Source organism: Phocoena phocoena, chromosome 1 (assembly GCF_963924675.1).
Source record: "Phocoena phocoena chromosome 1, mPhoPho1.1, whole genome shotgun sequence".
NCBI lineage: Eukaryota > Metazoa > Chordata > Mammalia > Artiodactyla > Phocoenidae > Phocoena > Phocoena phocoena.
Window position 1 is genome coordinate 9,685,132 of NC_089219.1, and position 6,000 is coordinate 9,691,131.

Below are 6,000 nucleotides of genomic sequence, written 5' to 3' on the forward strand. Positions count from 1 at the left end.
GTTCTTAAGAGTGTCACAAATTATTTGTTATCTGCCTGTCTCACTGGCTCTCTCCTGACTAGTCTTGCCAGACTTTGAGGTAAAACTTTGAGGTGTGTTCTGTTACCACGCACACACACACGCCGGCATTATAAGGTTTCCTTGGGTTATTATCAGAGAGGCCAGTTTGAAACATTGGTAGGCTCTGATAACTTAGAAGGGAAAAAAATCCTGTAGGACTGTTTAACAGATCAGAAATCCACAAATTTATCAAAAACCCACAGCGAGAGTGTTCCCTCTCCCGAGCAGCTGCAGCAGGAGGTCCTGGGACTCTGTTCTCCTTAATAAAGCTCCAGGCAGCCACCCAGCCCCACAGCCCTGGGGACACGGCGACGGCAGCCCTGGGGTAAGAAGGGAGAAGGAGAGAGTCTTAGAAAAGGGAATGAAATCTGAGTGCTAAAAAGCTGTTCTTGTAAGTTTGGGGCCAAGATTTGGCCAAAATATCTCTTGCCCTTGGTTTTAAATTCCAACCGGTGGCAAGGCCTAGACCGAGTGTCTTCTCCTTCCTGGGTCTTGTTTCTGTGGTTTCTCTTTTCTGTAAGGAATAACCAAGGTAGGGAGAGGGGAGGCCTAGAATGAATGACTATCCTTGTGATTTTTTAATTTTTATTTTAATAAATCTATTCCGTCTCTATAACCGTGTCACATGTAGCTGAGATCTAAAAGGACCCATCGGATCAGTGGATGCGTGGAAGGTTTTGGTGTTTATGACTCATGACCCCAGATCCTTCCAAAACACAAATGAAGCTAATCTGTCTTTCTCTCCCCACTCACGCGTGTGTGTGTACGTGTGCATGTGCGTGTGTGCACGTGTGTGTGTGCGTGTGTGTGTGTGTGTTTTCAGAGAGCTTTAACCCAAGTGCTTAGTGCTCTGGCAAAATAGTGTTTTCAGGGCTCGTCTTGAACTCCAGGATTTGTATATAGTCTTCACTGAACTCTGGGTTCATGGACTGCAGAATTGAAGCCCAGCTTTTGAAGGGTCGGGGTGGGTTTTTGGTCCGTCGGTTGGTTGGTTCTGCTGGGCCACAGCCATGTGCCAGGTGCGGCTCCCTGCAGGCTTCTTGTCTTCCTCACCAGCCTCCCACCCTGCACCCCACAAGTTTGGCTTGTGGTTTTTGTCATCAGTAACGCACTGCCTGAGATCACGACCTCTTAATGATGAGACTCTCAGAGGGTTGATGGTTTGTGTCAGTGAGCCTTCTGTCACTTTCTGGAATGAAGTCACTTGGGAGTTTGTTGGATTGAGGAGCTTGGTATGACTAAGGAAGCCTGACTTTGGGCCCAGCGGCAACCCGTGTTCTCTGCAGCTCTGCCCACGGGAAGTTGGTTGAGGGCTGCGCTGTGGAATGGTGCTTCCAGGAGACTCCAGAGGGGTGTTGAGATGCCCTCCTCCCGGCTCCTTTCTAAATCTCATCAGCCCTCGAAATACAATAGTTGCTCATCTCCCTACTGCACAACTCCCCCCTGATGTTTGTGCCTTGGAAGAGGCAGATGTTAAAATGGGATCCAAAGACCAAATGGGGCAGGGTTGGGGGGTGGGGGCCAGCTAAGAGCTTCTCAGGCTCCCTCCGCTCTCGCAGCCCTCGTGCCAGGCCTGGTGATGGTAAGGTTTCAGGGGCTTTGGACATAGTTTCCTGGTTTGCCAGGAAAAAAATCCAAAGCTTTGGAGGAAGCAGGCCCTGGCTCTGGCTTTTAAATTGGTATTTAGCCAGCGATGTCTGAGACTTCGTTAAGATAATTTCTGCCGATTTTCTTGGTGCCTCAAGTACCCAGTTCCTCTCCGAGGAAAGTAAAATAAATTGAATTAGGAGAAATTGGGCAAGCAGAAAGCAAAGCCCCCTTGATGCCCTGACCCAGCACAGCTGGCCGCATCACCACCTGGCCACAGCTGCTTTCCTCACCCACCAGAAAGGCTGGCTGTTCTGTGTTTCCCACACCTGGGCCTGCTCACCACTGACTGGGAAACAGAAACATGGCCTCTTAGGGGCCCGAGTACCTCACCGTGGTGGAGACGCACCTCGGGGTTTGGAAGGCTCCTGGGCCACTTTGTTTCTAAGCATCATCTGTGCCTCAAAATACCGTAGTAGCTGCTCGATAATATTCTGAAAATAAAGTATCTGGGTCTCCACCGTGTGAACCCTCTTACACTCACCAGTCTGTTGAGACTCTTGAATCTGTTTCTCATATCAGAGTCGTTATTTTTCTTCCTGTGGAATAAAATGCTCTGTTGACTTCCAAACATGTTGTTTCCTTCTGGTTTCTTGCTGTCCCATAGATTGTAGAACCATCACCAATGACAAATGCCAAATGTATTACAACACGTGCAGTCACACGCAGCCTTTCCCTCACTCCGGGCAAGCGCGTTCCCAGGCCAGCCCTGCACCTTGGGCCTTGCTTAACTTCCCAGAGTTGGCAGCTCTTCCCGTCGGCCAGGCCCGGGCTTCGTGTTGGCTGCGCTCACCTCACCACTCTGAGGTTTCAGGTCCAGGCCTGGCAGGATGGAAGTTGTCGTTTGTGAGGAGGAGACTTCAGCAGGAGCAGGATTGGTTAAGTTCAAGGTGCCTACTTGATATTACTGGACAGGTCAAGCAGGCAGCCGGGCGCTGGAGTTCCAGGGATGAGTCCAGGCCAAAGGCATAAGATTGGGAGTCATCATGCAAGTGACAAGTGGAGCCTGGATGAAATATGAAATCCTCAAAGGAGTGGGGCAGTGTGGGGAGGGCAGCAAAGAAAAAAGGTCCGAGATCTGAGTCCTGGGGGTCCCTGAAGTTTAAGAGTTTAGGCAGGTGGAGGGGAGCAACAAAGGAGACAGAGCAGCGCCTTCCAAACCAGGAGGGCGTGGGGTCCAGAAAGGTCCACAGAGGAGGGAGGTGAACTATCAAAGCCTGCTGATTAAGTAGGATGAGGACCAACAGCTAACACTGGATTTACAACATTGAGGTCACTGGAGACCTTCCTAAGAGTGGTTTCAGTGGCGTGGGGAGGGTGAAGGCTGGATACATAGATTCAAGAAAAAAATGAAGAGAGATTTTGGAGAAAATGAATATTGACAACTCCTCTGGAGTAATCCGGCCATAACTGGAGAGAGATGGCTGGTGCTTCTAGAGACGAGGGGCAATAATAACGGGGAGAAGGGAGCCTGGCTGGCCGGGGACGTGGGCAGATGAGATCGAAACTACTGGAGATTCTCATTTGCTTTCTTCTGTTTTCCCAGGGAAATCAGCAGAGAGTAAGGACGGGGCAGGAGGGGATGGAAATTTGGAGAGAAGGGAGAGGTAGAAAACGGTCATTTAGGATAAAGGGAAAGTGAACAGACCAGGGAGGTACAGGATGTTTGCCAGGCAACAAACGGGCCCATTTGAGGTTGGTGATCAGGGATTTAAAGTGAGACCAGGCAGCCTGGTGGTGTTTTTCTCCAGCCACATTCAGCTGCAGGGTTCAGTGTGGAACAGGCAAAGAGCTGGATTTCATCAAGAAAACGCTCCCCCTCATTCAAATACCCCGTCCACCGTCAGGGAGGGGAGGGGAGGCTCACTCCCCCAAACGAGAGCACAACTAGAATATCGCAGGGGCTCCTGGAGCAGGGGGACGGCATCTGAAGACAAGCTGTCCCAGGACGCCAGGCACAGAAAGGGCGCATGACAGTCGGACACCATGTCACTATGGAGACCAGGTCCTGAGGAGTAGGTGCTGGTCCAAGCTGCGTCTCTCTGGCTGGGAGGTGCCTGAAGCAATTGTGGACACCAAAGGAAGAAGGGAACTTTGCTTTTTATTCCTGTTTGATTATCCAACAGGAATAATCCTGTTGAAACGTTTAAACGTCAGATTTAAAAATTTTGCATACAAATGGGAAACAAAAATATAATTTCATATCTATGTTACAGCATATGAGGGCAGCTGTTGCTTCCACCCCATATCCCTCCCAACTCCACCTCAAAACCAATGAACTCGATGGCCTATGTTCTCACTACGTTCATGTGATTATATACAGACATAGAACACAGACATAGTCATATGTCGTTCCCAGCATTCGTTTTCATAACATCGGAATCGTATACTTTTCTGCACCTTCTCAGTGTTACCTTCAGGTTGGTGTAACTCTGTCCCCTTAAATGCAGCACAACTGATGGTGTGACTGTCCTGTGTGGACTCAGCGATTTCTGTATTGAAGGGCATTCACTTCATTCTCACGCCACGCCCCCCCCGCCCCCTAACACCAGCGCTACAGTAGACACCCTCCTACTTACGTACTTATGCACTAGTTTTAGTTCTGTGGAGCAGATTCCCAGCAGCCGATTGTCTCCGAGGATACACGCAAGATCACTTTCCAGAAATGCTGGTGGGGATGTGGAGGGCTGCAGCCCACCTGAGTGCCCTCTCTCTGTGCCCCTGCCAGAAGTGTCAACCAGTCTAATAGGGACAAGTCGCATTTCATTCTTGCTTTAGTGAATTACCAGCAGTTGAGTCTGACCATCTTTTCATTTTGTTTGTAGGAATTTAGGTTAGGAATGGCTGTTGAATTAACAGCAAAATCCTTCCAGCATCTATTGTTATGACCAAATTGTTTCTTCTCCTTTAATTTTTTAAAAATGGAATACATTATATTGACAGATTTCCTGGTACCACACCACCCTTAGTCCCTGGAATAAGCCCCATTTGGTCATAATGTGTTAATGTGTTATTCTTTTGATACATTTCCTGGTTCTTTTGGCTAGTATTTTGAGTCTTTTCATCTTTATAGTGAGAGGGGGTCTATCTATAATTTTCTCATTTCACAGTCTCCTCAGATTTTAGAATTAAAATTATGCTGCCTCCATAAAATGCATAGGAGAACTCTCCACCACTTTCTGTGGCTTGCAAGACTTAAGACTTGGAGTTTCTAGTTCTAGTTTTTAAAAGTTAGATGAAAGTAGGCCTCAAATCCATCCGGTTCCAGAACCTTTTTCAAAGATTCCTTTTAATCATCACCTGCCACCCCCCTTTCCCACCCCCATGCCCTCTGCTAATTGGAGTATTCAAGTTTCCCGCTGCTTCATAGGTCAGTTTTGGTAGCATATTTAGTTTTTCAAAAATCATCCAGTTCTCTTTAGGTTTTTTAAATTTGTTGCCATACATTTGTATGTATTCTCTAAAGATTATTTTAATACTTCCTATATCTGGTTATTTCTCCTTTCTCTTTCTTAATCTTGCGTATTTTTACTTTTTTTTTTTTCATAACTAAGTTTTTGAGGAAGTTACTGTTCTTTTCAGAGAACCAGTTTGGGATTGGTTTTTCTTTGCTACTTTGTTTTTATTATTCTGTTGATTGTACCCTTAATCTTTTGTTTCTCCTACCTGGCTTGTTTTGATTTATCTTTACTGTTCTTTTCTTGCTTTCTGAGACAGGTGTTTAGTTTAGTTTTGTTTTTTTCACCTATCTTCTTGAATAATGATGACATTTTAGGGTTATACATTTTTTTCTAAATACAGCTTTATCACATAAATTTTGGTATTAAGTGTTCTTTAATTGCTTTCTGTGTAGTTTTTAATTTATTTTTGATTCCTTCTTTCATCTTAGAGCTACCTAGGAATGTGTTTGTAATTTCTAAATACTAAAAAATAAAAGTATCCTCCTTAAATTAGCTATTTTGAATTTTATTGGATTATAATCAGCAAATGTAACCTGAAGTTTTCTACATTTAAAAAAAATCTGGGCAGGCTTCCCTGGTGGCACAGTGGTTGAGAATCCGCCTGCCGATGCAGGGGACACGGGTTCGTGCCCCAGTCCGGGAAGATCCTACATGCCGCGGAGCAGCTGGGCCCGTGAGCCATGGCCGCTGAGCCTGCGCTCTGCCACGGGAGAGGCCAGAACAGTGAGAGGCCCACATACCGCAAAAAAAAAAAAAATCTGTTGTGGTTTTTTGTCCAATTACTTGATCAATTTTTATAAATGTTCCATGAGTATATGAAACAAAAGTATAT